The following is a 26352-nucleotide window of genomic DNA, read 5'->3' as shown; positions in this document are numbered from 1 at the left end:
CCCCCAAGTGTTAGCCTTTTGAAAGACTAAGATGGTATACTCATTCCTGAAACAAATTTAATATCTTGAGTGTATATAGTCCATATGCTGTCATAAAGTTGTTTTACAATCTGAATCAATGAGTTTATGGGGGCCCAAAGTCTCTCTGAAAACAGAGCAGCTCAGAGAAGTTAAACATCAGCCCTGCTCATAAGATGTGTAGTCTGCGAATGAGACATGCCCCCTTCCCTTGGGTACTGGCCGCACAACCTTAGTTGTCATTTCAATGTTGATGTTGGTAATAGGAAGCTACTGAGCACTTTCCATATGTTGGGCAAAATTTTTCTCTTGTCTTACCCATTTAACCCCCACAACAACCTTTTGAGGAACCAGCAATTATGACTCCCACTTTACAGATGACAAACCAAGGTTTTCAGAGGTAAATGCTTGCTCCAAGGCTGCCCAGCTAGAAGGCAAGGATTGAACACCCAGAGGTCTGTCTCTAACACTTGTTCTCTTCTGTGCTGTACTCTCTTGAGTACACATGGGAGGGGGAGGGTTCTGAATTCACCTCATCACTTCGACCCAATGTACTCACAGATTAAGAAAGCTTGAAAAATGTGTCTCTGCTCTTTCAAGCATTTATTATTATCACATTAATATTTCACTTTGTAACTGAATGGTGCCCTAAACATGTTAGTTGTGTCACTGAAGATGACAGAGGGTGGAGAAAGAGGGGAAAGATCCAGCTGGGGGAAAAGCGCTGTGGTTATCTACATCATCAGTCCATCCTATAATGATTGAAACCAATCCATAGAAGAATATGTATTGACTGCGTGCTTCACTCTATGCCAGGTATTCCCATGTAAATTAGTTTACTTCCACTAACATCTAAAATTTTGTTTCCAGGTTGGCATGATTATTCCCATTGTTCAGAGAGCAAACCAAGGTAACCCAGACATTGAGACAGGGAGCTAAGACTCAAACCAAGCTCAATCTGACTCCAAAGTCTAAGGTTCTTTCCATCAGATCAAAACAAACATTAAAATCAAGAATCCTATGCTCTGACATCTTTTCCATGTCTCCAAATTTTTTGCCGTGTGTGACCAATTAGCGCAGTTGGCTAGAACATGGTGCTAATGAGGCCAAGGTCAGGGGTTCAATTCCCCCATGGGCTGAAACTCGATGCTTCCTTCCTAGAGTCACAGGCTATGGCCTGCACCACAGCTGGTCACCTCCCAGGAGCATCGTATTGGTTCCGAGTGCAGTTGAGAAAGTCTTGCTGAATCACGGTAACTCCATCCGTGCTGTTGGATCAACTCAGGTCATACGCTGTACTGACGGTGTGACTACAGACAGAAATGAAGACCAACATTGTTATTAGTTGAGTAAATTAACAAGTTTGCCTATATTCTATAAATTTTAGCTGCACTCTTTATGTATTGATGAAGCTGTGACTTTATTTTTAAAAACTCACGTATATCAAGAGAGATGCTAAAATTTCAAGATGTTGAATGACAGCTGCTATACTACTCAATTACATAAACTCATACAGAATGAGTTATTTTGTGTATGTAAATTATGTTCAGATAATGGAAGCGTCTCTTTAGTACCAAGACATTTTCACATTAGAAATTTTGACGGAAAACTTTCTAAATGGAATTCACATTTTCCTGCTTTCTCAAATAAGAGAGATGGGACATAATTTATCCTAGATATCTGTTATGTACAAGAAATACGGTTTGAACAAAGTGACTTTTTATTAATTGAAAATAAAGGGATGGGCAAAGATAGACCAACAAGGAAAGTCAAAGTTAACACCAGACAAGGTGGAATTTAAGGTTAAAATAATAAAAGAAGGAAGAGGAATATAAAGTAATGCTAGAAGACATATTTTCCAAAGAAAATGCAATAATCATAAACCTATGTGCACCAAATAATATAACATCTTCACTGAGTCCCACAATTTTTGGCCTTCTTGCTATTTCTTGAACAAGCCAAAGCACTTCCTGACTCAGGGCTCTTGTGGCTACAGTTCCCTCTGCCTGGAACTCATTTCTTCCTGGGTTTGCATTCCCACCTTATTCAATTCTCTGCCCAAATATCACCCACCTAGTGAGGACTGACCATTCTATCTGATTTGTTACCTATTATCCTAAGACCTGGAGTAGTTCAATATCCGATCCCCTTTATATACACGTTATATACATGAGGTCTTATTGCTGTTGGAAAAATTAAAGATACCCTGAGCCCTGCCTCCAATTACCCTAAATTGCATTGGGTTTCTCAGAAGTGTCTTCTAACCTCAGAATTTTCTAAGCAAATGCATTTTTCATTACTAGCCAAGACTTTACAACTAAAACCTCGTAAAAGGAATAAGCCCACAGACTTTCCCTTGGCCTCTTTCCTCAATAGCTAATCCTGATTTTGGCTATTGATTGGCTGTTAAGTCATTACCACCCTAAGTATGAGAAGAGCCACAGAGAAATGAATGCAATGAAAAAATCATAGTTCTTTCTATATTACTTTCCACGGCAGTCGTAACAAATTACCACAAACTTGATGCCTTAAGACAACAGAAACTTATTCTGTCACAGTTCTGGAAGCCAAAAGTCTGAAATCTAGGTGTCAGCAGGGCCACACTCCCTCCAGAGGCCCAGGTGAGAATCCATTCCTTTACCTCGTCCAGCCTCTGGTGAGGCCAGCAGTTCCATGGCTTGTGGCCACGGAACTTGAATCTCTACCTCCATCTTCCCACTGGCTTCTCCGTGTGTGTGTGTGTGTGTGTGTGTGTGTGCGTGTGCATGTGTGTCAAATTCCCTCTACCTCTCTCTTACAAGGACACTTGTGATAGCCCACAAGTGGATGATCCAGGATTATCTCCTCATCTCAAAATCCTTAATTTAATAACATCTCCAGAGATCCTTTTTCCAAATAAGGTAACATTTACAGCTTCCAGGAATTTGGACCTGATATCTTTGAGGCCACCATTCAGCCCATTACACTTTCTAACTCCAGGTGCCTATGTTGCCTCACTTTTCTCTTGAATTTTGTAGTGGTCTTCCAGTTTTTCCAATGGTAAAAGCTCCTTTATAAATGGTAGGCATTCCCAAGTTCATCCATGCATAAATGGCCATGTGGTGTTCTGGGCAAGAGAAGCAGGGGAAAAAAGTCAATGAAAGACAGAAGGATGATACTGAAAGAGTCAGCCCTGAAAGCACAAACTGTATCCCCCTAAAAATGCCTTTTTTTCATCACTTGCTCTTCCCACAAAAAACTCCAGTCTCGGTGTCATGGCCACACTATGGCCTTTTCTGATGTGAGAGATACAAAATATGAGAGAATCTCCTCTTCAGGATTGATCTACATAGGAAGAAGCCCTGAGATCCACAAGCAACTACTGCAAATCTTCTAACCAAGCCTGATACCATAGTCACCTGAGCCTGAATGCAGCCTCAGGATGCTGCTCAACACTGTGCTCTGAGAGCCACCCAATGCATCAAAATTTTCACAAGCAATGAAATGTCCTTGCCATACCTGTCTGGGAAATTATCTTCTGTGGGTGCCTAAATCTCCATACCATTTATTAATTCACTAATTCAACAGATATTTATAGACCACCAACTGTGTGCAAATCTTATGTAAGTGCTAAAGATACAGTAAGGAGCAAAACAAGACTTAGTCCCTGCCCTCAAGGACTTCCCATCTAGGGCAGAAAGAGACCTTCCTTAAAGAGTAGCAAATGCCGATATAAGATTGCAACTGTGACAACTGCTTTGAACTTGAAACTGTGACAATCGCTCTGAACAGGTCCTCTGCAATGAAAGCCTATAATGAGGGATTTGAACAGCTCAGGAGGTCAAGAAATGATTCCCATAGCAAGTGATGCTCACGCAGAAACCTGAAGCATGAACAGGAATGCACCAGCTGGAGGTAACAAAGGGAGAGCACGTGCAACGTTCTGACACCAGGGGAAAGCACGGAGAGAGGAAGGGAGAGCGCAGCGGAAAGGAAGATGAAGCTGGAGAGACAAGTCTTCTTAGGCCACTTTAAAAGTCTTTGTTCAGTTGTGGTTTTACAACCTCAAGGGCACTGAGGAGCTCTGAGGTTTTGCACAGGAGAGCTGGCATGATTAGAGTTCTGTTTTGGGAAGACAACTCTTGACTCTCTCTGGAGAGTGGCTTGAGAGGGGGGCCGAGAGTGAAACTCTGGAGGTTCACAGAGTCCAAGAAGACAGCGATGGTGGTTTGGACTATAGAAGTGGTGGTGGTGCGTAAAGATGGAAAAATTAAATGGGTTTAGGAGATATCAAAATATAACATTGGCAGGACACTGTGAATTAGGTAGAGGGGTCAGGCAGAGAGAGGTATCAAGGATGAGCCCGGGCCTTCCAGGGTTCCTCCTAGGCGTCTTCCCCTTCATCGGGAGAGAACACTGAAGGAACACTTGGTTGGAGGCGTGGGGTGGTGGAGTTGTGTGATGAGGTTGATTATGGACATGTTGAGTTTAGAGATAACTCTGAAATCCCAGGTACCCCAGAGCTGATGACAAGGTGATTAAATACGAGTCTAGCACCCAAAAGAGCTCACAGGAAAGATCTAGTCTAGAGAAATTTATGTATGAGTCATCTGGGTTTAGGGAGTAATGAAGCTGGAGGCGGAAGAGGATCCTAGTTATGCAGGGCCTGGAGCTTATACAATCTGGAGACACTAATTAAGAACAGTAACACAGGAATACAAAATTAGGTGTAGAAGTGAATATGTATTTAGAATGAAAATAAGAAACCTCAACAAATTACCGATGTTAAAAAGTTAAAATACCAGAAGCATCACAAGATCCAGAAAAATAACATAACGGTTCTTATGAATTAGCTCCCTGATGCAACTCTCTAAGAAATGTGTTTCCCACATTTTGGGCTATATATGATTTGATAACCTTTTCATATAACAATAATTTTTTAATATCTTCCATAAAAGAGTAATGTAATTCAGACCTTTCTCTGACATGGCTAATTGAAATTGGTTTCATGTTATTGATAATTGGGATACATAAAATATGTGACTCCATATACAAATGTATTTGCCTTTATACTGCTGCTACAGGTTCAGGCCCTACAATCAAGAATTCTGATCAATTTTATTTGATATCACTTTAGAAAATAAAAAAAATGAGGGCCTGGCCTGGTGGTGTAGTGGTTAAGTTTGTGTGCTCTGCTTCTGTGGCCCAGAGTTCACAGGTCTGGATCTCAGGCAGGGACCTACACACCACTCACCAAGTCATGCTGTGGTGGCCTCCCACATACAAAAATAGAGGGAGATTGGCACAGATGTTAGCTCAGTGACAATCTTCCTCAAGCAAAAAGAGGAAGATTGGCAACAGATGTTAACTCAGGGCCAATCTTCCTCACCAAAAAATAATAATAATAATAATAAAATCATACAGTGCTTTTATAATTGTATACACTGTACTATCAAACGTATTTCAGTTAGGAAAGAAATTCTGTTTCATCATGGCATCAATGAGAAATTAATCTTCTGCTTCAATTTACACATTTGACGATTGGAAAACTTTTCCACAGACTAACTTCTGGCTCCACACATTTTAAGCCTTGCATCTCCTCCACTACACATGTGCATTGACTGCTGGGTGCCTAGGAAACACTCATCCCTGTAGAGCCTCTAGCCTATTCCTTTGTATCACCATGCTGGGGGAGATGGCAAAATGGGCATTAGGAATATTCTAGAAGCCATTCCTATACTATCACAACGAGCAGTAACTTAATTATATATATAGTGACCTAGAACCACATGTATATATTCCACGAAACCCAAATTAAAACAATTCCCAGGTCTTTCTCTTAGCCATATCCAAAAACTTCCAGTAGCCACTTGCATTTGCAAATTGAACAAAAACACCTGGCCATGTGACTGTATTGCCATGGTGCCTCTCAAGTCCTTGGAGGGGCTGATGCCGGTGACTGAGAGGCCCTACAACTTTACCAGCTTCCCAGAAAATTCATCTCCCATTCTGAGTGTGCGTAATGTACCTCTAGGGGGCTCCCCTACTTTGGCACTGTTGACATTTCGGGCTTGATCATTCTTTGCTATGAGGGGCCATCCTGTGCACTGTAGGATGTTTGGCAGCATCCCTGGCCTCTACCCACTAGCTGCCAATAGTACCCCACCCCCACTCCAGTCATGATACCCAAAATGCCTCCAGATGTTGCCAGATATCTGCCAAGGGGCATCATTGCCCCCTGATGAAAACCACTGCTCTAGAGAAAGAGTTTGGAGAGAGAATACTTCATTTATTTAGTGAATGTTTTTTGAAATCCTACCTTGTTTAAAGCCATAAAGAAGGTCACTTTGCACAACGCCATGATACAGCTGGGAAGGCAGATAATGAATAATAAATTTCAGTAGAATGCAGTGAGTGCCATAAGGAAGGTCTCGAAGACACTGGGAATCCCAGACAAACTTCTTTCCTACTTCACAGGGCTATCGGGTGCATCAACATGATGAGGGGGGTACAAAATGAGATTACTCTGCATCCACATCTATCCCACCAAAACGCTTCTTTCCGTGGGTGCGATATAAGCGGAATATGTACAGGGAATTACGGCAAATACTTCAATTAGCCATAACCATCACTATTGACCAATCTTGGCCGAGAAGACTGAGAAAGTGTATTAATCACGATGAGGTGGAGGAATCCACCTCTTTTTTTCATTCTGGCGGTTAAGATCCTTCCACTAGGCCAGCCACACTCATACTTGAAGCTTACAAATACATAGATTGAGTCATTCCTAGGAGAGATTGACAATTTTATTCATAGAAGATTTGCCACAAGGGTGTATCCCAGTTAAATGGAAGGAGGAAGAGAGAAGCTAAATCAATGAGAATTTAGCTTGTGAACAGCACGGCATATAAATTAAAAAAAAAAAAAAGTACTCACCTGATTTGACACAAATCATTCCTCTGGAACTCTTGAGACAACCCTGGTATTGTTCTTACCCTTTTTTGTTTTCCCCCCACAATCAATTATTAAACCTATTGACAACAAAATGAAAGAATTCGAGGGTACATTGAAAATCAGGGCCTATTCACTCAGGGTGTCGTATCAACTATCAAATGTATTTGTTCACAGAAAGCCGTGGGACACACAATATGTCCCTTTGCTGAGCTGTTTGCGTTTCTGTAAAATTAGTAATTGGAGAGAGAATGTCACTAATTCCCATTTCTCCGTTTGAAAGTTACTGCAGGGCCCTTCATCAAATTGGACACTGTAACTGCTCGGCAGAAATGAGCTAACCCATTAGCTCTCCTTTGATTGCATTTAATCACGGGAACCCCTTGAAAGCATGTTCCTTTAATCTTTTTCTTTATTATCACTCTTTATTTTGCTGATTTAACCTTCATTTGGCCATTCAAACCTCTTCTAGAGAGTGCTCTGTGGCCTTCACGTGGATTAATTAATCAATTATTACAATAATTTCCACTTATATCATGCTTGATCATTAAAAATTCATTTTGATGTTGGCAAGAAGGAGTTTAATATCGTCATTTGAAAGCAATGTCTTCTTAAACTGTATTAGAAAGGTAACATATGCTAATGCATTGAACCCAGGATTCCAAGATACCATTGCTAGGGGTGAGGTTCAATTTATTTAAAGTTTTAAAAGTCAGGAAAATAATACTGCAGGTGTCCCACGGATAGAGCAAAAATCACAAACAGCGTGTGGAGTGACTGATGTTTCAGAGATCCTAGCTAAGAACTACGGCCTTGGCGCTGAGATGGCCTAGACTGAGATTTGCCTTTCCCGCCTCCCAGGGTTCATGTGACCTCAGACAGGTCACAGGTTCTCATCTTTGAATGGCGTGATCACAGTCACAGCGCTGTAGTGAGGACTAAACCAGATCATCCATGGAGAGTCCAACACTGTGCCTGATATATAACCAACAGGAAATTTCAAGTCAATAAAAAAAGTTATTACTTTGCCATGTAATATCACTATGTACACACACACACAAACACACACGCACATGCACACTGCCATTGCCATTCTAACTGAACAGAAGAAGCCAGTTCAATCAAATCACCAAATTAACAGACTTTCCCCCCTACAAATTGACCAATTATTAATTGGGGAAAAACATCTGAGTCAATTTAGTCAAAACATGTCCACAGTGTTAGTTAGTTGATTACTTAACTGATTAGTTATTTAGGCAATTGGCTAATTAGTTACTTGGTATAAGACTTGTTTCTCCGGGTCCTTTGGTTCAGGGTCTGAAAAATCTCAGCACTAGTGATATTTTGGGCTGGATAGCTCTCCGTTGAGGGCCTGTCCTGTGCATTGCAAGATAGTTAGCAGCATCCCTGATCTCTGTCCCCCGATGCTAGTAGCACACCATCATCCTTAGCTGTGACAACCAGAAATGTCCCCGGACATGGCCACGTGTCCCTTGAGTTGAGAATTACTGCTCTAGTCCAACCTTCCAAATGATTTAGGTTAACATGACTATATCCTGCCTGCATCTGCTGTTTCCTTTCAAATCTCATTTCCCTGCACTTCCACTCCCGTGATTTCTGGACTTTTCCCCTGAATTTAATGACTAAACCAAGTATGGAACTTTGAGCCTTGTCACTAATTTTTTTTTAAATAGAATCGCCTACTGTTCTTCATTATAATTTTTATTTTAAAATTACTACCTCGATTTCCAAATATTTCGTGTGTGGGGGAGTCTTAATTGTGCTGGAAATTGAAAAGTATAAATTAGTCCCTGCTATCAAATGCCTTACGCTTTAGTTTGGGAAATGATATGTAACAAGCGTGAGATTTTAAATACGGGTTACTAAGTGGAGAATTGAATTCACCAGACGTGTGTGTGTCTGTGTGGTGAGTTCTAGGTCTTTCCATGGAAGCCCTCAGAATAGAAAACAACCTGCTCTTGGGCGGCGTCTGCCCGTGGTGGGCAGGAGGGTTTCTGGGGTTTGGAGAATGTTAGACAAGGATGGGAGGGAGGTGAGGGGTGTGGGGGACTGCGAGTGAGAGAGAATGGCACTTTCACTCATTAGGACTTTTTGGGGAAAAGGGCCTTTTAGGAACCTGTGTATGGCACACTGAGTAAATTCAGCTGTTAGATTAGCCCCTCCAAGGAAATGTGACGTAAAGATTTTCATAATTCCTTGACGTCTGCAGTCATATTTCTGTTCTATTTTGTTTTGATTTGATGGATTGATGGTGATCAGGGCCTAAGGCCTCCCTATTATATCTGGATTATACCAGAATCTAGAATTCTAAAATCCACAACAATAGGTACCAGTAGTGCATTTACCACTAAGCTAATAGTCTAAGTTTCAGGACCCATTGCTTGTCCAGGCCCCTTCTGAGGTCCTTAGTTTAATTTTGTGTATGTAATTTAATGTTCTTTTCCAGAAGAGGGTCCTCCAAGCAGGGGTTTGGTCCCCATGATTTCTGGCTCTCCTAATGGACACCGTGTCCCTCCTGTTCTCCTCTGTACCCCTAGAAACTCCCACATTGCCTGGAATATAATAGACATACAATGATGTTTGTTGAGTGACTGAGTGACCGACAACAAATGAACACAGGCAATAGTGATTTTCACACTTCCCAAAAGCAGGGGAGGCCATAATGTACTCGAGGGTATGATTTGCTGCCTGCTGATTTAGACAGACAGCAAAGGCCACTGGAGTTCAAAAGAGGGAGAGAGATCACTTCAGGGTGATGAGAAGGAGACATGCCCAGCAAACTACAGCTGACACAATATGAGACTGACTCAGAGCTTGGACTCTGAGCCTCAGTCCCAGCTCCACTGCTTCCCAGATGGAAGCCACTCAGCCACTCTCTCTAAATGGGGACAAAAATAGTATCGATGTCCTAAGACAGCTGTAAGTGTTAGAGAGACACCTCCTGCAAAGCATGGAGCCCAGCATGCGGTAGACGCTCAACAAATATTAGTTAACAATATAATGATTGGTTTCAGCGGACCAGGCATCGTGCTAAGTGCTTTCCAGAACTCAGGGGGAAATGCCCGCACATCCTGGGGAAAAGTGACCATTTATTGAGTATCCCCATAATTCATCAATGTTCAAGGCACTTCACTGTGTTCTCCACTTAATATTCATTGTAACTCAGTAGTCAGGTGTTAATCAGATTTCATAAGTGTCAACTCGAGCTGGGAGAAGTCAGTTACCTGCTGAGAGTAAGTGGGAGAGCAGAGATGGACCACAAGCTACTGAACCCCAAAACCACGATGTCTGCCGATTGGCTCTCTCTGCTTCTACCCTACTGGCCAAGAGCCCATGGGTTGGACTCAAGGGTTCCAACCCTGGCTCAGCTCTGCTTGGATCTTGGCAACTTATTTAACCTTTTAAATCTCACTTTCTGGTGTTGGGAAAACTGGGCAGCCACATGCAAAAGAATGAGAGGAGACCGTTATCTTAGACCATACACACAAATGAACTCAAAATAGATCAGACTTGAATGTAAGACCTGAAACCATGAAACCTCTAGAAGAAAACATAGGCAGTACGCTCTTTGACATCGGTCTTAGCAGCATATTTTCAAGTACCATGTCTGATGGGGCAAGGGAAACAATAGAAAAAATAAACAAATGGGACTACATCAAACTAAAAACCTTCCGCACAGCAAAGGAAACCATCAACAAAACGAAAAGACAACCTAACAACTGGGACAAGATATTTGCAAGCCATATATCTGATAAGGAGTCAACATCCAATATATAAAGAACTCATACATCTCAACAACAAAAAAACTAACAACCCAGTTAAAAAATGGGCAAAAGATCTGAAGAGACATTTTTTCAAAGAAGATAAACAGATGGCCAACAGGCACATGAAAAGATGTTCAACACTATTATCAGGGAAATGCAAATCAAAACTACAATGAGGTATCACCTCACTCCTGTCAGAATGGCTGTAATTAACAAGACAGAAAATAACAAGTGTTGGAGAGGATGTGGAGAGAAGGGAACACTCGTACACTGCTGGTGGGAGTGTAAACTGATGCAGCCACTATGGAAAACAGTATGGAGATTCCTCAAAAAATTGAGAATAGAACTACCATACGATCCAGCTATTCCACTGCTGGGTATTTATCCAGAGAACATGAAAACACGAATGTGTAAAGATACATGCACCCCTATGTTCATTACAGCATTATTCACATTCGCCAAGACTTGGAAGCAACCTAGGTGGCCATCAAGGGACGAATGGATAAAGAAGATGTGGTATAGATACACAATGGAATACTACTCAGCCATAAGAAATGACGAAATCAGGCCATTTGTGACAACATGGATGGACCTTGAGGGTATTAGGCTAAGCGAAATAAGTCAGAGGGAGAAAGTCAAATACCACGTGATCTCACTCATACACAGAATGTAAAAACAACAACAAACAATCACATAGAGACAGAGATCGGATTGGAGGTTACCAGAGGGGAAGGGGGTGGGGGGAAGGGGGTGAAAGGGGTGATTAGGCACGTGTGTGTGGTGATGGATTGTAATTAGTCTTTGGGTGGTGAATATGATGTAATCTACACAGAAATTGACATATAATGACTTACACCTGAAATTTATATAACGCTATAAACCAATGTTACTGCAACAAAAAACATATAAAATAAATAAAAATTTAAAAGAAGAAAAATGTTGATTAAATTTCCACCTGATAAATCACAATAAAATAATAATAAATATATATGTAAAGAAAAGATAAATAAATCTCATTTTCCTTATCTGCAAAACAGAGATGACAATTGTACCTACATCATAAGGTTATAGAAAAGACTAAGTGACATAATGCATGGGAATGACCCAACTCAGTACCTGGGAGATGGCAAATGTTTAAAATTTCTTAGTATTACTATTGTCCAAGATTATGAAAAGGTAAAAAGTGCTATATTTACCCACTTTTATGTGTGGGATGCCCTAAAGGAGTGCTCTGAGAAAATTTTAAATTTCAGATTCAAATTATGTCCACCCATTTAACTGAAAACGTCTGGTTCCTTTACACACAAGTGTTGACCATGGGTGATTCACAGAGACCAACATTCTAGAAGACAAATTGGGAAAAGTTTATGAGGAGCAGGATCAGGAGAGCAGGGAATCCCATGAAGTTTGGAAGCAGATGTCCCGATTCCAGTGCCACAGGTATGTCACAAGACCCAAGGTATTTGAGGAGTAAATTACGGTCTTGACATAGGTGGCCTGTGGTTGTGTTGAGGACGTGTAGCTTTCTGGAATAGCAACAGTGACCTCTAGAAAGATGGCAGGTGAATCTTTAGTTCTGAAATTATTAATCTTTACATGAAATTCCTAGTCAGTGGCAGAGGGAATGTTAGTATTATTTAATTTCATTCAAATTACACTACAAAAAACAATTAAGGTGAATAATTATGAAAGTAAGGTCAACTCAATTTTACATCATAATGTTTTTTGTTACCAGGCTCATTATTGCTAATTCCTTTCATAATCTTTGCCATCTAACCTCATTTGTTTCATTTATAAGTGGCAAGAAATGTGCATCATCAAACAGCAATGAAATCAAGACAGCACCATGTCAGTTGGGCGATCTCTGGAGAAAGCAATTATTGTCTCTAGTTAACCTTTTAGGGAGCAAGGTGTCTGCATATTCCCAATGTAGGTGTACCATTTGTCAAAGAGAAGTTCTCCTCTTTCCATTTTTTAGTCATCAACCCTGGCTTGAGAGGGTAGAGGCTTGCCAAAAGTTGAAGTTTTATCCTGCTGTGCTGAATACTTGTAAAACAAATGAAAAAGCTCTCAAGTGGGTTTTAAGTGAGCTTTTAGTGGAACCCAAAACACACACACACCACACATATACATGCACACTCATTTTTAAATATTCAAAATCATCTTGTTAATCCTGCTTAAAAAAAAAAAAAACAAGATCTTTCGTGTTCATTACCAAGGTACTCATGTTTGAAATCCTCAGGATTTAATTTGCCCCCATGACTACACTTTGAACCTGTCCTGTTTGGGTTTATGAAGCATCTTAAAAATTTTTACTAGAAAGGCCAGCTCTCTTTTAAGTGCCCACGTCTTAGGCATAGCCATTCCACTGCTGGAAATTTACTCTAACACAAATGGGCAGACTTTCAAATGATCGACACCCCTGCTATACCGGTGTTTAAATACCTTGAATATTACTCTTTTGTTCTGAGCACTAAAGAAACATTCAAGAACAAGCAAACATAGCCCCTGTGCTCTTGGACCCCACAGCAGACTAATTTAACAAACATACGAACAAATAAGGGTCTGATTACCGATTATGATAAGTGCATTTAAAGCTATGGCCAGCATCTTAGTTCGGGCTGTTGTAACAAAATACCATAGCCTGGGGGCTTCAACAACAGACAGTTATTTCTCGCAGTTCTGGAGGCTGGAGTCCAAGGTCAGGGTGCCACCAAGGTCGGGTTCTGACGAGAGTTCTCTTCCTCTTGCAGGGCAGGTGGCCATCTTTTTGCCGTATCCACACATGGTGGAAAGAGAGGGCTCTGGCCTCTTCTTATAAAGGCACTAATCTTATCATAAGGGCTCCACCCTCAGGGTCTCACCTAAACCTAATCACCTTCCTAAGGCCCCAGCTCCAAACATCACTTTGGCGCTAAAGCCTTCAACATCTGAACTTTGAGGGGACACAAACATTCTGTCCATAGCAGACAGGATGAAGGAATTGAGAAATATGGGGGGCTGTAGGGGCCAGTCAGCACCCAACCCGTATTCCCTTGGCCCACCCATGATGCCACCTGCAGCCCGGTGGGCAGTTCCCTGACACACTAAGGGCTTCCCACCTCTAGTGCCTGAGGTTCCCTGTTGTGGGGCTTTCTCTCATGTAGTGTCATGTTGAGCCCAAGGGAGCAGAGGCTGGATGTGCCAGACAATTAACACTTCCAGAAGCGACCTTCAGCCAATGAAGAGCAAGAGTTGGAGGATCACCATCCCGGCTTCCTGTCCCGTTACTAGGAAAACTCTGAGGAGGTCTATGCAGTCTCCCAGAGACTGGCCGGCGGAATCGAGTCCCAGTTGCCTACAGTGGTAAATTTATGATTCTGCCACCTTTAATTGACTCACCTCCTTTCTCTATTCCTTTGATCCCTGGGATCATCTGCCAGATAAATTACTCAAATCTGCCTTTCGGGAACCTATGCTAAAATCAAGACCTACCTACTGTGAAGGGTAAAATTTAACCTAGTCCAGGAAGAAAGAGAAGCAGCCTTCCATGTGAGCATCCGGGGGAAAAGTATTTCATGGAAGAGGAAGCAGCAGCATGGCCAAAGGCCCTGAGGTGAGAAGCAGCTGTTACATTGGAGCATCTGAAAGGAGCCAAAATGGCGGAATCATAGTGAGCAGCGCGGGATGGGGCTGAGACCCAGGGAGGGCCCAGACCAAGCAGAACCTGGAAGGCCATACAAAGGACTTAGGGTTGTGTTCTAAATGTACCTCCATTTTACAAATGCAGAAACTGAAGATTAGAGAGGTTATAGTGCAAAATCAAATGGCTAGTAAATAAGTGAGAATCTAAAAATAGGACAATTTGAATACAACTCCCATACTTTTAACCACTCTTCTACCAAACCTGATGCTAAAATAGCTCAAACCTGTATTTCTCTCCTGATTTACACCATGCTGGCTACCCTTTCTCTTTTCACGTCTTCCCAACAATGGTCTCTGCTTAGTCCCACTACCAACATGACAGATAATGAACTCCATTTCTCATATCAGCTGAAAGAGCAGTGCACCTGCATTCCTAGCCAATTTCTGGCACATCCTTGTGCAACATCAAGATATATGGCCTCCGTAAATTTTCCGAGACATATTAACGTTCACCTCCATAATGCCTTAATTGTACAGAAACCATTAGACAAGAGTGTTAAGGTGACAAAGGGACCCATGCAAATGGTGAAGAAAGAGAGCAAGATGCCTAAATTAAAAAGGGGTGAAGGGTCCAGGACAGTCTTTCATGGGAGAAAAGATTCATGGAGATTCGCTGTCTTAACAAGAATGGACTGCCTCATAAATTATCTCAATATGATGCCAGTAAGTCAAGGGGAACTTTTTTAAAGTAGGAATTTGCAAAAGGTTAAATTAAAATGAAGGCTGAACAATTATTTTTGTCCTCCTGCCTGGCAGGGCTTCTGCTAATGTTTGTGTACAGAAGTGATAACGGCTGGATACTTCAAAGCCTTTTCAGAGAAAATCACATCATCGGTGAGAAAGGATTTGATTTTGTAAAAAGCTTACATTGTAAGTGATATTGAAAATAAAGAGACAAGTTTGCATGAGCTAAGTGCTTTGTATTTGTTGGTGCTGGTGGGGTTCCACAGATACTCATCGTGCCCATAACTGGGGCTTTAAAAGTAGGAATAGAGAAGTATATGTTTGCCTTTGTTGGTGAAGATGGCAGTCCTGACCCACCAGTGGAGGGCCATGCACTTTAAATTTTGTTTCCAGAAAAGAAGTAGTATTTTCTCCAAGGACTGTTGGTTCTTTCGGCAGGACCCTTGCATTTGATTAGGGAGAGAACACTCTGGGTACAACATACGCTGTTTGCCCTCATGCTTTTCTTGATCCATCCCCTTAGGTACTTTGACTAACTTCATGGAGAAGAAGTGGAATAAACTGGGAAAAATATCAGCTGCTGCCCCAGAAGGCTGTAAGCCTCAAATGAACAGAGGGCATAAACCCTATTCGTTTCTTATCCTGAATGCCTGGCCTGGGGCCACAGCATACAGGAGGCACATTCACTGCAAGGAACATAAAACCTCACTGTAACTTGAAACAAGGAAAGCAATTTTCTCACACAACTAGAAAGCTAGAGGTCGGGTCACTTCTGGAGTCATTCATTTCCTCAACAGCAGCATCCAAGAAGCCATGTTATTTCAACATTTCTTATATGTGAGGATCTACAGGTTACCTTCCTTTGGGGTTTTAAGATATCTCCTAGTTACATTTCTTTTTAAGAGCAAGAACAGCTTTTCTGGAAGCTTCCGAGAAACTTCACTTCATATTTCATTGCCCAAAATGTTTCTTATGCTTATGCCTTACACAGACGCATAGCAAAAGGAATGTGACTACCGTGAGAGGCTTAGCCAATCAAGACCTGGCCCTGGGTGTGGAAATGGAACAGTCTTCTCTCAAACACATGGCCACTTAAAGGAGTGGATAGTTGAACAAAGTCAATGACTCTATTAGGAAGAAGGAATGAAACGTATTGGCAATAAGTAGTTTCTGATAAAATAAAAAATTTCAGTAAATATCTATTAAAGAAAACGTTGAATGAACAAATGAGTCTCTCTTATACCATTCATTATTTTCTTCCTTTGGGGTGTTGACTGATTCGTTTCAAGTGAGAGTCAGTTCTTTTTGCTTTTCCAGCATTTATTCCCCCTTCTTCTCATAATAGCACCCTCATTTCCCCCTTGAAGATCCTATAGTCTCCATCATCAGTCTATATTGTTTGATTGGTGCTAACCTCTTCCCAGATGCATAGATTCCTATGTCCCAAATCTGTCCTATCAGTATCTTCCATCCCTTTTGTCATACCAATTGGTTCACATGAAAAACTGAACCAATAAGAGTTCATGCAAAGGAACTATGGGAAAGGTGACTGTCTCCTCCCACTAGAATTAGGAGGTGTTTGGAGCTTCCATAACGCAAGCCTGGACAGTATTCGTTTGTGTCGGGTGGGAAGGGGTCATGTGAAAGTGGATCCAACACAGAGCAAAGCAAAATCAGGAAACGGAGAGAAACTAAATCTTGATGATACAGTTCAGACTCTGGATCTAGACGTGCGTGGATGAGCTAAATAAGTGCTTATTTTTGAACTTTTTGTTCACATAACCCAGTGCATTCCTTGTCTTCCCTTCAGTCAGTTTGAACTGAATTCCTGTCGCTTGCAACCAAGAGTCCTGTCTAATACATTCCTTTATCCCTGCTACGCTATGAGCTTCCTAAGAACTGAGGCTCTGACACATTCATCTTGTCATTTCCACAGTCCCCAGTACCTAGCAGAGTGTTCCCCAAGATTTTTATCATATGAGAACTCCTTTTTAATATAAAAAATATTAACAGACCTCCACAAAACAATGGTTTTGTTTGTAAACAACTGCTGAGTGAGAAAATATATAATAATAAAAAGCTAATCTAAAACTAGGGATACTTTTGTTAAATGAATTTGTATTTTATGACTCAAAAAGGCCTCTACCTACTTTTAAAACAGTCATGTATAAGGGGCAAACATATTACCTATTTAGCCTAAGAGAAGTTTTGGTCCACACGTGGACTTGTGGTCTGTGAATCTGATAACTGCTCAAAGAGATCGTAGACACCAAACCTCTTCTGTGAGCCTCCTACTCCATCAGAAGTCCTAGGATGGGCATGGATAAAAGGGAACATTGCTTATACCCCCCAAAAATTAAAACGATCCAGGACTCAACTATTCTGTGAAGGATGCTGAATGCATCTTCTCAGGGATCCTTTTTGAAGAGGAAAGAAGTAATACAGATATTGGCTGAGAGCTAGAGGGTGCAGGACAGAATCCCTCAGGAGAGTGTTTGTCAAGGTTTGTTAATGAGAAGTCAATTCAAGTGGCCAGACTAGAGGTGCTGAGGACAGGGCCTCTGTCAAATACTGCTATAACTACTTTTTCATAATTCCTACTGTTCATTCTGAGAAAATTCAGCATAATAATACAGATATTCCAGATTAGCAAGACCTCTCAAACACATAGAAACATAGAGATAAGGTTTCAATATATTCACTTTGTAAAAATTTCCCATCTGCTCCCCATTTTCTGTCTAGTTCTTCAGAGTTTATTTGTGAGGGATGTTGCTGTTGCTCCATCCTCTCCCCTCCCCCCATGTCCCTCTCACTGTGGAGCAGCTATGAGATTTGAATCCAGGGCTGTTCTCTGATTGGTCCCACTCCCTTGTCACATGATTGGCTCAGGTTTGCTCCTATCAGAGTGAAGCTCAGGACATTTGCTCAGCGGCTCTGAGAAGGGAGTGGCTCTCTCCCTTACTGGGTATGAATAAGGAAACAGGCAGTTCCAGTTTCTAAGGGCAGCCTTGAAGGCATCCAGGCTCAGGATAAAGCCAACCCAGGTAGGAGGGCCGAATGAAGATAATCTCAAAGAAGTGAAGCTGGAGTTCTGAACTAGCTCGGCTTGAATGAAGCCTGCCAAACTTTTTTAACTATGTGAGCCAATAGGTGCCCTGTTTGTTTAAGCCAGAGGTCAGCATCTTCAGCCTGTGGGTCAAAAGCCAGCGGCTGCATGTTTGTGCGCAGACTGCGAGAGCTGAGAATGGTTTTTACAAATGAACATTGGCGATCAATTTGATGATAGTGAACACTAACTTGGAGTCCCAATTAAGGGAACCATTACCCTCCCCAAAACAAGAATTCGATTGTCCTCTTTAGTAGACCTGTATTACAAAATCTTGAATTCAATTATTATTGTACTTTCAATTTCATCAATAAAAACTTTGTGGAAATTTGTTTTCTCTCTTGTCACATAAGTACCCACATAATATCCTCTATTTTGCCTCCTGGCCCATGAAGCCTAAAATATTTACTCTTCGTCCCTTTACAGAAACACTGTGCTGACCCCTACCTTAAGCTATTACGTTTCAGTTTTCTGCAATGTGCAAATAAAGTCATAGTAAGTGGTACACTATTGTCTTAAGGATAGAAATGAAATGTGACCATTTAACCTCCTAAAGTTTTCTGTTCTATGAAAGCTCAAGCAAAACAACCAAATCACTTTCCTGTAAGTGTCTCCACTCCAGCCCCTCCCAGCTCTCCAGTCCCTCAGCAAGTAAACATTGTCCTCTTCAATGATATTTTCTATCCTTTGAAACTTGTATCATGTGCTTTCCTGTTCATCTCCCGTAATCCTATTGGAAAACAGAATCAAAAACTTAATATGAGATGATTAATGTATTGTAAAACAGTTATTTTATGGTTCTTAGGAACTTTGCTCCTTTTCTGTATCTCAGCATCCCCAATAATAGTGAGACATTCATGACACACATTTCTCTTGCAATTAACGGGAAATAGGAGATTTTTTTTTGGCAGATAGCACTTTTAGAGTCAGAAGGTGTGGGTGTGAATCTGTACAGCACTGATCTCCTTTCTACTGGTAAAATAAAGGAACAGGAGATCTCCTTGAAGAACCACACCATCCACTTTCACTCCCCATGACTGGATGCAGCTGACAGGACCATCAGCTCCCCTGGTGGCCATGGGATCCGTGTTTAGCCATACAAAGCTCTCTGGGCACAGTGATTGGTTCAAACGTGGACACATGACCTAGTCAGAGCCAATCAGATCTAGTCTTAGGACTTCGCCGGCGTTATCTGGAGGGAGATGCTCTCTTTTCCCCTAGACTTAAACCTGGGACCATGTAGACTATTAGAAAGCTCACCTGCCTGAGAAAAAAAGTCAACACAGAGGAAAGCAGAGCAGAGAGATGGAAAGAGAAATCAAGCGCTGGTAACGTCGTTTAAAGAAACAGATTCACTTGTGCGGAAGCTAGAGCTATTAGCCTGGACTGTTCAATTACATGAGTCGATAAATTCTTTTTCTGCTTGAGCCAGTTTAAGTTGGAGTTTCTGTCACTTGCGATGGAAATATACAACCACTATCTAATGTGGTGGCTGTCTTGGGTTGGGTTCTCCCAAAAGCAAGCCCTAAGACAAAGATGTAAGTGCGAGTAACTTATTTGGGATGTACTCCCAGGAAGCGTTGGTAATGGGGCAAGTGCTGCCGGGGAATGAAGAGGCAGGGTAGAACATGTGCCTCCGAGGTATCCCCTTCACTGCTGCAGGAGCAAGGCAGCTGTGTATTTATCCTCCAACACATGTCCGTCACTGGCTGGGAGCCGTTTTAGGGGCATGAACGCCCCACCATTTCTAGCGGGCCAATTGCATGAGAAGGCTCTCAGGAGGAGAAGTCTGGGGCATGTCCTGGAATGCTGACTGCTGAGCGAAAATGAGCAAGACACTCATCAAATCTGCTTCTCCATGTCCCACATGGTGCCACCATAATTACAGAGATATTTGGGGACCATTATGTAGTGTGGGAGTTCCCTCCACCTCTATCATTTAACTATTGCCATAAAAATGCTGTGCAACCTCAAAACTCAGTGACTTTGAACAAGAAGGATATATTTTCTCCAGCCTCTGATGGCTGACAGGGATGGCTGTAATCATGCTACAGGTCCTTGGAGCAGCTACAGGGAGAGGTACGTGTGAATTCCAGGGTGAAGGGTGAAGGGTGAAGGGGCAGCAGCTACCCCAAGGAAGTGCTCCTTACAGCCATGGCAGAGAGAAGCCCAGCTTTTCAAATTGTAGGTTGCAGCATCTGGTAACATCCCATTGGCCGAAAGCAAGTCACATGACCAACTTCATAGCCAATCAAAGGAAAGTACATTCAGCCTGGAGGAACTGATGAATCGCCTGGCCAAGGGCAGGGATGGAGGGAAGGGTAAAATACTGAAAGCAATAATGCAGTCGACCACATTCCTCAAATTTAAACTCTCTGAAAGCAAGGACCCTATCTGCTTTTTTACTGCTTTATCTCCAGAGCCAAACACAGAGTAGGCGCATAGAAGGCCCTTCATATGGATGTGCTAAACATTCTGATTTCCGAAGAATATACTTCAGATGAACTTTCATAACTGAATCTATTTCAGAGTCAGGAACTGTTTGTAATGTGAGGATGCATGAAATACATCCCCCGGAAAGGTAATGACACGTGTGCTAGACCCTAAATCAGCCATCAGCGAGCTACGATCATAGCCTCTTCAATGGATTATAAAAGCGATGGCTTTGAAGAATGCCTTTGCCTCGCCAGAATTACGATTTGTTATTCATCTTGTGGATTTTTAAACAGTACCTTGTACTTAGTATTCAAATTAATGACTCCAATGTATTTGCCTGGATTTATTACAAAAAGAACCATTTTGCACAATACACGTAATAGTTACATTTCTGTGATAAACTTACTTGGTAAAAGCTTTCTCAATTTTATCATTTAGACAAGTAGATATCAGTAAATCAGACTCAAGAGCCGGAATGGCAGAGGGGGAGAGAGGTTTGCAAACCAGGGTGTGAGGCAAGCCTTCAGTTCAATCAGGACAGTGGCAGGAGAAACGAAAGAAGAAAAGACTAAACCAATATGGAGGAACGTAAGAATGTTCCAGAAAATTGCCTTGGGTCAGCAACCCTTTATCTTGCAGTTTCCTGATCTGATTCATCAAAAACTCATCTCGACTGGGAACAGTTTGATGAAGCACAGTGTTATTAGTGGAATGAGCAAAAACTATTAACATAGTTTAGGCTTAAATTCTGGATCCACCATTTTCTAACAGTGCAACCTAGGAAAAAATGACTAAAATTTCCTATGCCTTAATTTCATAATTTGGGAGAGAAGGTCAGGGAGAATGAATAGGGTCCTAAGTCAAGAGATTGTGAAGATAAAAAAAGATCACACATGTCGTTCATCCCAAATGCCAGTCAACAGGCCCCTGATGGTCTCTGAAGATGTTTTCACGAGTCCACCATAGAATGAGAAAAATAGTATTAGGGGTTGAACTATGGCCCCCAGAGGTTGTGTTGAAGTCCTAACCACCAGTATCCATGAATGTGACCTTATTCAGAAATGAGGTCTTTGCAGATGTAATCAAGTTAGGATGAGGTCATTAGGGTGGGCGCTAATCCAAGATGATAATGTCTTAAGAAGAGGGAAAAACCACCTGAAGACAGAGACACAAGGAGAAGACCATGTGAGGATGGAGGCAGAGATGCCAGTGATGCAGTTTCAAGCCAACGATCAACCGCCACCACCAGAAGCTAGGAAGAAGAAAGGAAGGATTCCGTCCAGAGTCTCAGAGGGAGCACGGCCCTGCCGCCTTGATTTCAGACTTCTGGCCTCTACAATGGTGAGACAGTAAATTTTTGGTGTTTTAAGCCACTTGGTTGGTGGTACTTTGTTATGCCAACCCTAGGAAACTAATACTGTACAGATTATAGTGAATTTTTAATTAAACAACATTTATTTAATTTAAAAGAATGGCCCTTTTTAATATTTTTGTTTTCTTATTCCCATGTTCACACGATGTGTGGAAACAGGCAGTTGAAGGCTGATCTGACAGCTCCCTCTGCTCCCCCAACGCTATCCTGCTGTTTGTCCTTGCCTGCTCCTCCATGTGTGTCTGTGCATCTACGTAATAGGCAGGAAAAGGGGGGAGGGGCAGATGCAAAGAGCACACGTGGCCACCCCTAGAGTTACAGAAAAACTGAAAAGCTATTACAGAGAATTCCCATATTCCCTGCATCCAGTTTCCCTCTTTTTAACATCTTCCATTAGTATGTTACATTTGTTATAATTAATGAACAATATTGATACGTTATGATAAACTGAAGTCTATACTTAATTCAGATTTCCTTGTTTTTTTACCTAATGTCCTCTTTGTGTTCCAAGATCCCATCTAGGACAGCACATGACAGTAATCATAATGTCTCCTTAGGATCTTCTTGGCTGTGACAGTTTCTCTGACTTTCCTTGTTTTGATGACCTTGACAATATTAAGGACTAGGTCAGCTGTTTTGTAGGACACTTCTCTATTTTTTTCCTGAGGTAAAATTCACGTAACACAAAATTAGCCATTTTAAAGTGCACAATTTAGAGGCATTTAGTACATTCACAAAATTGTGCGACCATCACCTCTATAATTCCAAAACGTTTTCATTATCCTCAAAGTAAGCCCCATACCCATTAGCAAGTCACCCCCCATCCCCTCCTCTCCCAGTCCCCAGGAACCACTAATCTATTTTTTTATCTTTACAGATTTGCCTATTCTGGGAATTTCATATAAATGAAATCATACATTATGTGACTCTTTGTGGCTAGCTTCTTTCACTTAGCATGATATTTTCAAGGTTCAACCATACTGTAGCACGTGTCGGAACTTCACTGTTTTTTACGGCTGAATAATATTCTGTTATATGTCTATCACACATTTTGTTATCTATTCATCTGTCAATAGACATTTGGGTGTTTTCCCACCTTTTGGTTATTGTGAATAATGCTACTAGAAACATTTGCATACAAGTATGTATTTGAATACCTGTTTTCAATTTTTTTGTGCATATACCTAGGCTGGGTTATGTGGTAATTCTATTTTCAACCTTTTGAGGATGTGCCAAACTGTTTTGACATAGCAGCTGCACCATTTTACCGAATTTTTTTTAATTAATAGGCTTTATTTTTCAAGGCCAGTTTTAGGTTTCCAGAAAGATTGATTGGAAGGTACAGGGAATTCTTGCCTGCCTCTCCGCCCATATATACAGTTTCCCTATTGTTTACATCTTGTATTAGTGACGTACATCTGCAGAATGGCTTTTCCCCCCTGCATCCTTGCCAGGGTTTTGTTTTTTCAGAATGGCTTTTTAAATGAGGTGTTTTTCCTACTTTTTTGCGATGGTAAAAAGATTTTTAAGTGAAATTATAACGATGTTGGTTGGTAGGAGGGGTGTGTGTGTGTGATTAAAGAACTTACATGACAACCCAAGTTAGTACACTGTTTTTGTTCTAATAGTGTATAAAATAATGATAATTTACAAATCAGGGAATCCCTGGCAACAATATAACATTCACGTCAAGCCTGACACGTGGTACGTACTCAATAAATGCTGGTGCTGGGTCCAAATGATCCAGGCGTGGTTAGAGCAGAGCAGTCTGCATTTTATTTAGCAAGGTTCTGTGAACTTTGGGACAGATGGAAAACAGCACCTGCGCCAGCCCCTTCCCCGGTTACGATCCCAAGTTCATCAGCACGTGCTGGCGCTCATGCAGTTTCTCCAGCATTTCTCATTCCAGTCACTTCTTCCTGCGCAGGACACACTCGAGTCAAAGGCAACGTGAAATTTTGAGACTTAGCAGCCCTAAGTCTGGTGAACTTAAGGGAAACTCAAGCAAGGCTTGTCTTCCTTGTGGGGATGGGGAAATGCTTCTTATTTTAAAACTTGCTGTCTCCACTTTGCCAAAGTGTTCTGAGAACTTAAGAAATGGATGCTGAAAGAGAAGTGGGATGACCTCTCAGAATTTGTGTGCACATCTCACAGAGGACTGGAAGTGCTTAATGCTGGTACAAGTACATTATCACTTTTCACCAGAACTCTTAGCATTAACGTTTTTCTAATATGAATCCTTCAGTGTCAGAGGTTCATTTAGACATTTCCCCAACTTCTTAAAGTTCAGGGACCAGAACAATGGTCCAACTAATTCTTCTTCACTGTGCTTCAGGAAGCGTAAGCTTTTGTATTTCAATAACTACTTTTCACATTATAGTGAAAATAGTCCTTCAACAAATTAACCCCTGCATATTATTAGACGGTGCAAACGGAAAAAGATATTTAGGTGATATTCTGGTTAGACTTATTTTCTCTTGAAAAGACCCTTCACTACAACCCAAACCATTTCCTTATTAACTTTTAACTTTGCTTATTATTTCTGACTTATCATAATTGCTGTGAAAACTCAACAACCAGTCATTTTGAAAATATCTTCCAACGATTTTGTTTTGTTTCTGATCTAAATTTCCAAACAGCTTGAGCTTTTTTTTAAAGATTTTTTTTTTTATTTTTTTCCTTTTTCTCCCCAAAGCCCCCCGGTACATAGTTGTGTATGCTTCGTGGTGGGTTCTTCTAGTTGTGGCATGTGGGACGCTGCCTCAGCGTGGTTTGATGAGCAGTGCCATGTCCGCGCCCAGGATTCGAACCAACGAAACACTGGGCCGCCTGCAGCGGAGCGCGCGAACTTAACCACTCGGCCACTGGGCCAGCCCCTTGAGCTTTTTTTTAAGATAAAGTCAGTGGAAATTGAAGAGGCTAGATCTACAGAAATAAACTTTCTCCCTTTCAGTTTATCCTTCTCTCCTAAAGTTTTCATTTTCTCCAACTACATAACGATATTGTTTTAAAACTTCAGACAAGGCTAGAATCAGCTAGGTTGGGCTATTTCTCCCTTTTTATTGAAATGTTCTGCTGTTCATTTTTCTTCCTTTTTTTCCTTCTGCTGGAACACACATGTACTCCTTCTGATGAACACACACACCTATGCAGAAGTAAATATTCACTTGTGTACACCCACATGTGTGGGACACGCTTCAGCTCAGTTCTTCTTTCTTTGGCTTGATAGGGATCTTTTTGTTCTGCTTATCCGTGACTCTTTTAAAAATGTGCTAAACAACCTTTTAGTTACCTTGAAATCCAGTGCTATGGGTATTTAACTGAGTGCAGAAGAGAGAAAATTAAAATAATCAATGAACGTAGTTTGCTGCCTGGTCAATGTCATCAGCATTTAATTTACTCCTTCCCTCCAGCGATTGGAGTCAGCCTCACTCTTTCCACTACTAGTTAGCCATAATGAAATTATCTTCCTAGCCCTGCCCACTGGAAGCTGGGATGGCTTAGCCATAGAAGCGTCTTTACCTGTTCATTTCATTTAAAAAAAGAAAGAAAGACTCTGAATTGATTGTATTTTCTTAAACGACATATATCTAATTTTGAAAATGTTTCCTTCATTACCTTAAACCTGGCTCCAAATCCTAAGAAGGGAAAGTGTAGCAGAAGCTGAAGCTGTTCCATCTATATCCTTAGGCGGGCACGGTGTCCAGGCGGCTCACATCACTGATTCCAATTACTAGCACTTGGGACTCCTTGCAAGAGGGTTTCTGAGGCTTCCAGAGCCTATTAGATCCTCCCACGGGTTGGGCTGGAGATGCTGGGGAGTTAATACCTCTTCGGAGCAGCTCTCAACCAAGAACAGACAAGGCCATTTCAAAATAGGTTCTATGTGAGTTGGTAAATATAACTAAGAGTTGCCTGCCCTTTGATCCATTTTTCAAGTACAGTGAGGGAATTGAGCCTACCAAGACATCAACCTTATGTTTGATCCTAGAGAAAGGAACACACGATCTTAGATTTTATTCTACAATAAAAGACATTATGGAGAAAATTAGCAAAATCTGCGTGAACTATGTATGTCACACCTTCATGGGGGAGTGGCAAGTTCAGGAAGAGCATGTGGGCCAGGAGATACTATTGTACTTACACCTGGCTGGGCCTTTTTGAGCGCCTCAACTAGTAGAGTACAGCACAAGTAATGCTATGCGACTTCTGAGGCCAGCTCATAAAGGCAATGTAGCTTCCACTCGGCTTGGAACATTTGCCCTGGCAATGCAGCCACCATGCTGTAAGGAAGTCCAGGCAACACGAAGAGGCCCACATGGAGAGGAGCCAAAGTC

The 26352-nt window shown here is 41.5% G+C and overlaps 1 long non-coding RNA gene across 1 annotated transcript in view; it reads right to left on the bottom strand.

Annotated features, from left to right (window-relative positions):
- Positions 1-597: 597 nt before the first annotated feature.
- Positions 598-26352, bottom strand: part of LOC139078281 (uncharacterized) — a 66645-nt gene continuing 40890 nt past the window's right edge. Inside the window, exons 6-9 of the long non-coding RNA XR_011531187.1 lie at positions 25634-25859; positions 23728-23934; positions 22503-22677; positions 598-1328 (exon numbers count right to left, since the gene is read on the bottom strand). This is a non-coding gene — a long non-coding RNA (uncharacterized lncRNA). The remainder of the gene's footprint in view (positions 1329-22502; positions 22678-23727; positions 23935-25633; positions 25860-26352) is intronic.

This window comes from Equus przewalskii, chromosome 21 (genome assembly GCF_037783145.1).
Source record: "Equus przewalskii isolate Varuska chromosome 21, EquPr2, whole genome shotgun sequence".
In the NCBI taxonomy this organism is placed as follows: Eukaryota; Metazoa; Chordata; class Mammalia; order Perissodactyla; family Equidae; genus Equus; species Equus przewalskii.
Note: the sequence above shows the minus strand (reverse complement) of the source record. Positions and strands in the feature narration are given on the sequence as shown.